The 12,320-nt window shown below is 38.1% G+C and overlaps 1 protein-coding gene across 2 annotated transcripts in view; it reads right to left on the reverse strand.

Annotated features, from left to right (window-relative positions):
* LOC114464460 (NT-3 growth factor receptor-like) overlaps nt 1–12,320 on the reverse strand; it is a 114,335-nt gene that overhangs the window by 19,454 nt on the left and 82,561 nt on the right. The gene's annotated exons all lie outside the window — the stretch shown is intronic.

Raw genomic sequence — 12,320 nt, forward strand, 5'->3', positions numbered from 1 at the left:
TCTAAAATGTATCGTAATTTATAATAATAAAAAATACTGATTAAAAACGTATTTTTTAAAATGTTCTAATTATTATTCGTTTTTAAATTATAACACCACACACAAAATAAATCTTTAACAACTCTATTTTATACTTTCACTTTCTCAACTTTAGTTGCAGTATGAAAATATCTGAGCTCGCACATCTTGTCACATTGTGCACTAATCCTGGCAACAACAAACATTATCAAAAGCTAATTCTAAAGAGATTTTTTTTTTTTCTTTTCTGGAGACGCCAAAAATTTGTGATATTAAAAAGGGGTCACAACCCAAAAAAGGTTGGGAACCATTGATATGTCACATACAATGTAGCGCAACAGTAAGATTTATCTCTAACCAAATCTCTGACCAAATCAAATAATGTTGCAAATTCCACTGAGTATACTTACAACTTGTGAGAAGATAAGTCATAGTGTTTATGGGAAAGACAATTGTGCCCAGATGGGAGGACATGGATGCTCACAGGCCACATCTAGCCTCATTATTATTTTTAGTTACGCAGCGGATGTTTCCTGGAGGAATAATTTAACACGAAGTAGGCGACGGATTGATGGATATTTTTTTGTTAGACTGAGGATATACTGTAACTCTGCAAACGGACAGTGTGTGTTCGTCTTGCGTTGGATGGAAGGCTTGCGTTTTGGTACTTTTTTCTCAAAGGATATAATGACAGTGAGTTCTAATAATATTCAGTGGAGTCGACAAGTGGATATGGATATTTCGAACACTCGGACTTTGGACTTGGGAGTACTGGGAACTGTACGGGACATCTCCAAATAGACAGGAGTTTTCTGCGTGCGTCTGATTGCGTGTTGTTTGTGCGCGTGTGTGTGATTGTCAGCGCGTTGCTTGGGCATAAATGTGGATGTGTACGTTGTGTGTGTACGTGTCCTGCGTGCGTGTGCATGAGTATGTGCTCCATGAGCGTGAGTGGTCCTGTGGTTGGGTGTGTCCAACGCTATGCGCTTTCGGGGGGAATGTGTGTGTATGATAAAACTAAAAACAAATGTATGACAGTGAGGATGAATTGAGCGAAATGGATATTGATAACAATGATACAGAATATATAAATGGTAGTGAAGACATTCTTTTGTACGATGATACAAATTATAGAGTAAATGAGTTTGGCTGTGACATAGATCCGGATAAGCATTTGTTTAATAATATAATTAATGATTGTGATTACTATACTGACGAGCAATTTAAACGCATTAATATGAATGGAGCCTTTAGCATTATACACTTTAATAGTAGGAGTTTGAACAAAAATTATAACGAAATTAAACAATATCTTAGTCAGTTTAATAAATTCAGTGTCATTGCTGTTTCTGAGACTTGGTTGGATGCAGATAGGTGCTGTGAAGTTCAATTAGATGGATTTGAATTGTTCACTACAAATCGGATAAATAAAAGAGGTGGGGGCGTTGCACTATACATAGATACAGATCTGAGGTTTAAAAAGATTGATAGCAAGTCAACCACCATCGATGATGTTTTGGAGTGTATAACATGTGAAATTATTGTAGAAAAGTCTAAAAATATTGTTGTTAGTTATGTCATGTCTAGACATTTTCAATAAAAAAATGGACAGCCTTTTTAGTAATTTAAACAAGGTCCATATTGTGTGTGGTGACTTTAATATCAATCTACTGAACCCTCAGAAAAATTTAAGAACAACAGACTTCATTAATACTATGTATAGCAACTCTCTTTTTCCCCTTATTGTTAAGCCAACCAGAATTACCACAGACACATCAACGTTAATAGATAATATATTTACTAATCAATTAGCAAGTCAAATTACAGCTGGAGTACTTATCAATGATATCACTGACCATCTTCCTATTTTTAGTATTTTTAAACAATTGCAAAATATTACAACCAAAATAAATGATTTCAAATATGTAAGACATCGAACACCTGAAGCTATTGCTGCTCTCAAGGGGGACTTATGTGCCCAAACTTGGGAAGAAGTGTATGCAACTCCTGACCCTGATAAGGCATACAATGCCTTCCTACTTACCCTAATCCAATTGTATGACCAGCACTGTCCGTGTAAGAAATATTATACTAAAAACAAAAACAGCCAGGATAAACCATGGCTAACCAAGGGCATAGCTAAGGCTTGTAAAAGAAAACAACAACTCTATAGAGTACATTTAAAGCAAAGGACTAAACAAACTGAAGAAAGATATAAAATGTATAAAAATAAGTTAACTCAAATAATAAGATTCAATAAAAAAGCATACTATCACAAATTGCTGGAGCAGAACAAGAGTGATATCCAGGGTACCTGGAAGGTATTGAATGGCATTATCAGGAATGGAAGAAAAAAGGAAGAATATCAAAATTACTTCACAATGAATAATTCAATCATCAGTGAAAAAAAGGAAATTGCTAATGCATTTAATAGTTTTTTTGTCAGTGTTGGGCCGAAGTTAGCCAATGAAATTGTGCTACCAAGCAATGCCAATGAATTTGAAGAAATGAATATTAAAAATAATCTAAACTCACTTTTCATTAAAAGTGTTAGTGAGAGCAAAATCATTGAAATTGTACATTCCTTCAAAACTAAGAGATCAACAGATGGATCTGATATAGATATGGTCCTCGTGAAAGATATTATTGATTTTATTGTTACTCCTTTCATGTATATATGTAATCAGTCTTTCTCAATGGGTATCTTTCCGAGTAAAATGAAAACTGCCAAAGTAATACCTATTTTTAAAAGTGGAGAAAAGCAACAGTTTACCAATTACAGACCGATCTCAATACTCTCGCAGTTTTCAAAAATACTGGAAAAGCTATTTGTGAAACGACTTGATAGCTTTGTAGACAAGCATAACCTGTTAAGTGAACATCAGTATGGTTTTAGATCCAATAGGTCCACTTCAATGGCAGTTACGGAACTAGTAGAAAAGATATCAACATCTATTGAGAACAGTGAGTATGCTGTTGGAGTCTTTATTGACCTTAGCAAGGCCTTTGACACAATAGACCTTTCATTGCTTTTAAATAAATTAGAAAGGTATGGTGTCAGGGGCTTAGCACATGATTGGCTAAAAAGTTATCTAAGTGACTGAAATCAGTATGTACATATTGATAATATCAACTCAATGGAGGCAAAAATAACCCACGGAGTTCCTCAGGGCTCCGTTTTGGGACCTAAACTATTTATTATGTACATTAATGAAATCAGCGAAGTCCTCAACAAATTACAATGTATTCTATTTGCCGATGATACCAGTTTGTATTGTTCGGGAAAAGATCTTGAGCTGCTTTTGAACACAGTAGGAACTGAACTTAAGATACTTAAAAAGTGGTTTGATGTAAATAAACTTTTCATAAATCTGCATAAAACTAAATATATTGTATTTGGAAACAAGTAAGTAAACAAACCATGTCGAATCAAAATTGGGGAGGTAGAAATTGAAAGGGTGTATGTTACAAAGTTTTTGGGAATCAATATTGATTAAGTTAAATTGGAAAGCACACATAAATGCACTAAAGACAAAAATTTCAAAACTTATTGCCATACTGTATAAAATAAAAACCTCTGTGAATCAAAATGCATTATATATACTGTACAATTCCCTCATCCTTCCATACCTTAGCTATTGTGGAAATATGGGGGAATACCTATAAAACTAATATACAACCCATCTTCTTATTACAAAAGAAAGCAATTAGAGTGATCAGCCATTCAGAATACCTTGCTCCAACAAATCCACTTTTTATTAGATTAAATATCTTAAAATTGCATGATCTTGTTGATGTCTACACAGCAGCTGTGATGTACAAGGCTCACAATCTCATGCTTCCTCACTGTTTACAAAAGATGTTTCAAACTAGAGAATCAAGATATAACCTCAGGGGAACTGATCTGCTACAAAAACCCATGGCGAAGAGTAATACTAAGAGGATGTGTTTATCAGTCAAAGGAGTTGATCTATGGAACGGTCTACCTATACAACTTAAGGGCTCCAAAACTATTCATGCATTTAAGAAAATGTACAAGTTAAATATTATAGAGAAGTATAGAACACTTGAATGAAACATTAGAAAAGAAGTTGATTGAGGATGCTTAATATAATTTTGATTGTTGACGTTTAAGTTTTGTGCTTACATGTTACCATCGTTGGTATGAGGGAAACTGTATAATTGTGTCATCTTTGGACATACAGTAGTGTTTCAGTTGTAAAAGGGGTTAGGCAAAATAAGTCTAGACTTCAGCCTTGGTGTAATTCTATGGGACATGATAAATGTGCTGTTTTTTTCACTCATTTTTATATGTTTGTCGTTTGGTGTGTTTTTCTGTAATTATTGTTTTTTGTTGCCATTGTAGTGTTTCTCGATTCATTTTGTGTATTTTTGTGTCTTTTTTGGTGGAGTTTTGTGCATTTCTGTTGTCATTTCAGTGTATTTTTTTGTGTTATTGTTTAGTTTTGTGTATATTGAATCATTTTCATATTTTTGTTGTTGTTTGGTGTATTTTTATGTAAGAAATGTTTTTGGAGTCAATTTGTGTGTTTTTGGAGCTTTTTGTATATTTTTCTGCATTTCTGTTGTCATTTTGTGTACTTCCTATATAAATGTTTAATTTTTTGTTTTACATCATTTGTGCATTTTTTGTTTAATTATTGTTTTTTGTTGCATTTGTAGTGGGATTCTGGAGTCTTTGTTTAGCATAGTTTTTTGCATTTCTGATGTCTTTTGTGTATTTTTTGTATAAATATTTAGTTTTGTGTATTTGAGTCGTTTTCATATTTTTGTTGTATTTTTCTGTAATGGATGTTTTTTGGAGTCATGTGTATTAATTTTTATCTTTCAATTGTCTTTTTGTGCATTTTTTGTATAATTGTTTTTGGTTGCCATTGTAGTGTGATTCTAGTCATTTTGTGTACTTTTGTGCGTTTCTGTTGTCATTTTGTGTATTTTTTTTATAAAAATTTAGTTTTGTGTATTTTGAGTCATTTTCATTTTTCTTTTTGTGCATTTTTTGTGTTTTATTTTAATCATTTAGTATATTTTTATTATAAATAAATAAATAAATAAATACCTTGTGTGTGTTCCGTGCAATGTTTGAGACGGTGATAACCAAACTACATAGGCATTTAGCGCCAATCAAAAAAACAACAAAACTGCGCAAAACAAAACGTAAAGTTCCAAACTACATGAGTGAGTAAGTACATTAAAGTATTATCTACAATTCGGCTGTCTTTTTTTCAAAAACAAAAATCATTGTTTACCTTCGGACCGAGTGGTCAGAGCTTAGCTTCCATGCACGTCACCACAGAGAATCTGCAGTTTTCCAGATGAAGCATTGAACGGGTTGAGGACAATATCAGACTCTAGTGAAAATTGCGCATTATTGAGCAATTACACAGACAGTTATATGGTTTAAACAATGGGAAACTTGTCTGCAAAAGACTCACCAGTGGCTGACAGTTTCAAATGATCTATACAGAGAGCTCCCGTGTTTTAGACGCTAAGGATAGCATGGCACAGGAGAAAGTGTAGTCTTTTCGTCTTTTAGTAAACTAGTACAGTGCCCGTCGGAAGTATGCATTCATGTGGGAGCATAAGGGGTATATTTGCGGGTGAAAAATGTGGGTGCAATTTTCCTGGTTTAATGTCATCATTATGTGTTTTTTTTTATCTTTCAGTTGTCTTTTTGTATAATTATTGTTTTTTGTTGCCATTGAAGTGTGATTCTTGTCATTTGATGTATTTTTTGTATAAATATTGTCTATTTTTTTGTTTTATTTTACTCATTTAGTATATTTTTATTATAAATACTGTGTGTGTCTCTCCATCCATTTCCGCCGTGCGTTATCCGTCGCAAGTTGTTAAGAGAGACACAGAAGTACCACTAAAAATAAACGTTTTGCAACACCAAAGTCTCAACTCTCTCTAAACGGCTCTGTGTGAGTTCAATATTTTCATCCCGGTGTGTGTGTGTTTACATTGTAGCTGCTAGCATCTTTCTTAGCACATAGAATAATATAAGAAAGACTCACTCTTGTGCAGAACAAACAATCATAGGTTGCCCACTCTCACCTTTGCTTTTTGCAATATTCGTTGAACCTCTCGCAGCAGCTGTACGTCAAAACTCTGTTATTAAAGGGGACATATCATGCTAAATCCACTTTTTTAGTCCTTAAATGCATTTTGTTGTATATTTAGAGTGCTTAGAAGTACAGAAAAAATCAAATTAGTCTCTTCAGGTGCTCCGTAGATAACTTTATATTCTGTTTAGGTCATATTTTTCAATCTGTTTCGATTTTTTTATTCTCTATTACGTTTTTTGAACTATTATGTCACAGTATTTGCAGCGGAACTGCCAAATTAGGACATTGACTTTAGGCCCAACACTTCGAGCAATCCGCCATTTTTATTTCTCGCTGTGATTTTGTAGTCCACGCTCAAGGATGCCGAAGTTACGAGAGGACAAGTCAAAATGTTCAGTTGTTGGATGTAGTAACCCACACACTTCATTACACCGTTTCCCAGCATGAGAACCTTTTCAAAGTGCCTGGTTGAGTTTTATTTTTCACGGAAATGTACCCACATCTGTGGGTAAGGTCATTTTTGTGTGCGCGAAGCACTTCAAGGATGACTGCTTCTGCAACCTCTGCCAGTATAAAGAAGGATTTGCCGGAAGACTTTGTCTGATTGAGGGTTCAATTCCTTCTATCTTTGGAGACGATGAACAGAGCACTTTGGTAAGCTGTAAATAACTCTAAAAAGTGTGATGATAAGACGTACCTGTCATTGTTTTTTTAGCATTAGCATTAGCAGTTGCACCGTCTTCATATGTTAGCGCTGTGTGCTCGTTTTACATCCTTGATATGGCCTCGCTCCGCTGGGTCCGACTCTCGCTCCAACAAGTATGGCTGGATGGACAAGTCTTCCGTTGACATTTTGTAAATAATGTGTGAATAAAAAGTTTCAGCGCCGCTACATAGTCGCATCTCTTTTATCAAACTACAAAAAATGGGCGAACAGGGTGGAGTTGAACCGAGTGTCACCTCTGCAACCTGGAGAGGGGGCGGGGTATGAAGTGTCTCATTTGCATTTAAAGAGACCGCACCAAAACGAGTTGCTCTCAGAGGCACATCAGAAAAGGGGTAGAAAAGGGGCCTGTGGAGCTATAATAATGAGGAATTCAGACCCAAGCATTGCAGTTCCGCTTTATATAGACCACAACTGTATGATTTATATGTAAAAAAAGAAGGACTTAAAGGCATGATATGTAAAGAATCCATTCATCCATCTCAGAACACAATATAAATCTTAATGCGGATGACATATTACTCTATTTGGAAGAACCCCAATCTTCATTAGAAGAAGTATTTAAACTAATAAACAGCTTCTCTAAATTATCAGACTATTCCATTAACTGGTCAAAATCATCAATCCTCCCTTTAACAAAAAATTCATGGAACCCAGTAAGCCAAAACCCACAATAGCCCTCCCCCACAAATACAATTAAATATCTAGGCTTAAATATATCACCAAACTTAAATGAATGAATTAAACTAAACCTGGATCCGCTGTTGGATAAAGTCACAGATGATCTGCGAAGATGGAACAATCTCCCCATCTCACTCCTTGGCAGAATAGCCTCAGTTAAAATGAAAATCTTACTTAAAATAAAAAAAATGTTCTCTATGATCCCACTGAAACCACCAACACAATGGTTCCAAAGATTAGATTCAGCAATTACAAAATTCTATGCGAGGAATAAAAAACCTAAAATAAGTCTTTCAACCAAAAAAATAAAAGCGAGGGTGGTTTAGAAGCACCTAATTTCATGCATTATTACTTACCAAACCAAATATTATACTTAACAGAATGGCTAAAACCAAAAGATTATTTCAACACCTGGTTAAAAATAGAACAGCTAGACTGCAAACATATTAAACTCTCTGATCTCCCTTTTATCACTACGACCCTCAAATGTCACAACTGTTTTAAAAACCCACTGATTGCCTGCACCCTGACTGCGTGGTGGAAAGCTTTGGACGCTATGAATATTCAATTAAAAACTAGCATGTTGTCTCCAGTCTGGCACAACCCCGACTTTAGAATTAGAAAAACACTGCTCTATCTGAAGACATGGGAAGAAAGTGGAATCACTCATCCCTAAGACCTCTTTGTTATATGTCATGAGCTTGTTATTTTCAATCTAACCCAAAAATTCAATATGAATAAAAGTAATTTTTTTACAGTACTTACAAGTAACAGAAACAATCAAGAAAAACACTTCTCTAGATCCAATTACCTGACAACCTCCAGAACTGGCTATATATATGAAGAAAATCTCAACAAAATAAAAAAAAAAACTCTCAAAAATCTCGAACACTAACTCTAATCACTTACCAATCGCTAAATGGGAGGCTGAACTTTCAATCACCACGAACACCGATTTCTGGACAGAAATTTGTTGTAATACTTTTAAGATGACAAAAAACACAAACCTACAGCTAATTCAATACAAAGTCCTCCACAGATCTCATATTACCCAACAGAAAATGCATAAAATGGGCTTCTCCCCAACAAACATCTGCTCTCAGTGCACCCAGGGAACTATTGATTCTTATTTACATGCCTTATGGCTCTGTTCCCCAGTTCAACAGTTTTGGTCTCGAATTACTAAAAAACTGTCCTCCATTTTGGACTGCAGGATTCCTCTCTCTTCAGATCTATGTCTGATAGGAAACCTGACGAAGCTGATCTTCCAGCAAACCAATCACAATCCATCCTCGCGACACTCACCATAGCTAAAAAAAAAACATTAGTGAATTGGAAAGATAAAAAATCCTTAAACATAAACCAATGGCAAAACCTCCTCATAGAATATATTTCCATGGAAAAGATGCTTTGAGGAGCGCTGGACTCCTTTCTTAACTGCATTTAATCTTGATTTTTTTACCCTAATAATCTAGCCTGCAAGCGAACTGCCAGCACCACTCTTTTCTAACACACTAATCAAACTGTAGACCTGGATCTCCCTGGGCTTGTGGGGTGGCCTGGGTGGCTTGGGTGAGTTGCCTGGGTATCTGGGTGCCTCTTCGCGGGCGTGCATTCCTACTGGATGTCCTCCGGACACTGGGCAGTTTGATTTTGCTCTCCTGCCCCCTCCGTACATGCCTGGGAGGACCGTGGGGCTGGGGGCCTTCGTGTTTTTCTGCCACTCTTTCCCCTTGCTCTCTGTCCCCCTGTCCCGTTCTCCCCTCCTCCTTTTCCTTTGCTCTGGCACCTGCTCTCCTGTTGGGTTGGGCGTTGGGGGGCTCCTGTAGGCCCGGGGTACTGGTGGGGGGGCTGTGGCTTTCGCCGAGGGGGCGGGCGGGGCTGCATCGGGTGGGCTAGCTTGGGGGGCCTGGTGTGGTGGGGTTTGTGGCTCCTGGCTGGGGGGGTCTGGGGTGGGGGTGGCTACTGCTCTGGGGTCGCTGGGTGGCAGGGTGCTGCTGTGGGTCGTGTTTGTCCTGCTATCTGCGGATCGGTGGGTGGGTCCGGGGCGCCCTTAGTTTGGGACTGCTGTTCCGCACTGGGTGGGTGAAGTTGAGGTGCCTCCTTCCTGCGGTGGTGGCCGCCGGTCGCTCGCGCGCGCGCGCCGATGGGTGGCATTGCCTTGTGGCATTTTCATTTATACTATCATTCTTTACTCTATTTATTCTTTAAGGGCTTAACGGTGAAGTTGGGGATGTTATTTCATCATGTTCATGCACATGATGACAAATAAAAATCCTTGAATTTTTTACAGATTTCGGTGAATATATATATATTTTCATCTATTTCAGCCCAAGGCATGCCAGTGCCTTTGGCTAAAATAGTGTGTGGGCTAGACAACCCCCCACTTCTGTCCTTGTTTATGATGTCCACCCCATATATCATTACATGTGACCAGTAGTGGTAACATTTCAGAGCATGGAGGACGCCACAAGACGTTTAATGTTAACTTAACCACTATGAACGAGTGTATCATGTTTTTCCTGCAGTCTGTGCCTTTTCGCCCTCTGCTCTCTTTTCTGTTTCAGGTGTCTTGATGCTGGAGCTGGCGGTTCCTGATCGATGGCTCATGGCTCAACTAGTCTGGAACACTTGGATGGACTGATCAATGGTTCGCGGCTCAAATAGTCTGGAGCACTCGAATGGACTGATCAATGGTTCATGGCTCAACTAGTCTGAAACACTCGGATGGACTATCCTTCTATCCTATTCTGTTTTCCCCTCTGTCCGGACCATTGCGTTCTTATTTTCCAGGTTTTCCAGAGACGTGGAGTGCAGTGGATATGGCATCCTCGTTGGAGTGGTTTGGGCAATATGCAAATGGCAGTGGGTCGAGTGAAGGGGGTAGGATGTAGGTGATGTGAACTTTGACCAGTCTTCAGGATTGAATCAGCTCAATTGAGTCAATGTTGACTACATGTCAACATTGAGCTGTTGAGGGAATTATGACATCATCAACATTCATCACATCCATCATCACATTCTTTTGGTGGCCAGAACATCACCAAAATGTAATCATCTGTTCCTTGTTCCGTTTATCAATTTTCCTGAAAATTTCATCCAAATCCGTTTATAACTTTTCAAGTTTTCTAACACACTGACAGATAAACAGAGTGTAAAAAATTACCTTACCGCTCTGCGGCGCTTCTGCGCTTGGTGGAGGTAATTAGTTTGTTAGTAAAGAGTGGTGCTGGTAGTCACTTGCCGGCTAGATAATCAGGCTATAAAAAGAGGATTTAATGCATTAAAAAAAGAAATCCAATACTCCTCAAAGCAGGTTATTTTATTTTTTCTAATGGCAGACATCTTTTCCATGGAAATTAATTCTATGAGGTGATTTTGCTATTGGTTGATGTTTTTTTTAGCTATGGTGAGTACCGCAAGGATGGATTGCGATTGGTTTGCTGGAAGATCAAGCATCGTCAGGTCTCCTATCAGACAAAGATTTGGAGATAGAGGAATCCTGCAGTCCAAAATGGAGGACAGTTTTTCAGTAATTAGAGACTGAAATTGCTGTACTGGGGAACAAAACCGTAAGGCATGTAATTAAGAATCAGCTGTTCCCTGGGTGCACTAAGAGCAGATGTCTGTTGGGTAATGTGGGTTCTGTGAAGGACCTTATATAAAAGCCCTTTAGCTAATTCAATATATTGAAATAGCTAAAGGTTTGTGTTTTTTGTCATCTTAAAAGTATTACAACAAATTTCTGTCCAGAACTCGGTGCTAGCGGTGATTGAGAGTTCAGCCTCCCATTTAGCTACTGTTAAGTGAATAGAGTTAGTGTTCTTGAGAGCTCTGTACATTTTTGAGAGTTTTTTTTTATTTATTTGAGATTTACACCAGTGTACCTCAAGGAACTCATCAATAGTCATAAACCAACCTGGCATCTCCGCTCCTCTGACTGTCACGAACTCCTTGCCCCAAAGACAAATCTCCACACTATGGGCGATAGGGCCTTTCTGGCGGTTGCGTCTCGACTGTGGAATGCCCTCCCCAATCAGCTGAGGGCGCCAGTTTATTGAGGCTTTTAAAATTAAACTAAAGACCCACTTATTTTGTATTGCATTTTCCTAATGTGTTTTTTTTTTTTTTTGCTGTTTTTACTGTTTATATGTTTTTACCTGTAGCACTTTGAGATGTGTTTTCATGTGTAAAGTGCAATACAAATAAAATTTATTGTTATTATTATTAGAGGGCCAAGCCCGCGGCGCCAGGGATACCTATTGTATTCGTTAAGATTATTAGGGGGCCAAACCCGTGGGGCCAGCGAACCGCGTATGCTTTGTTCCTAAGACCAGCGGTGCTAGAAACCCTATTGTATTTGTTCTGAATATTATTAGGGGGCCAAGCCCGCGGGGCCCGGCAACCACATATGTAAGCATACGCGGTTCCTAGGACCAATGGTGCTAGGAACCCTATTGTAATCGTAAGGATTTTTGTTATGGGGCCAAGCCCGCGGAGCCAAGGAACCGCATTTGTAAGAATATGTGGTTCCTAGGACCAGCGTTGCTAGGAACCCTATTGTAATTGTAAGGATTTGTATTATTATTAGGGGGCCAAACCCGCAGGGCCAGGGAACCTAGGACCAGTGGTGCTAGGAACCCTAATGTAATCGTTCGGGTTTTTATTATATTTATTATTTTTCCCCCAGTAAAAGTGGTGCTGCCGGCTAAACCGTGCAAGGGAAGGTGGTGCCCTTTGGAAGATGGGTGCAGGACCCTTTGGATACCTCGGACGCAAAAATTCACATGTCCAGCAGGTGGCGC

Source organism: Gouania willdenowi, chromosome 6, assembly GCF_900634775.1.
Source record: "Gouania willdenowi chromosome 6, fGouWil2.1, whole genome shotgun sequence".
NCBI classification, from domain to species: domain Eukaryota; kingdom Metazoa; phylum Chordata; class Actinopteri; order Blenniiformes; family Gobiesocidae; genus Gouania; species Gouania willdenowi.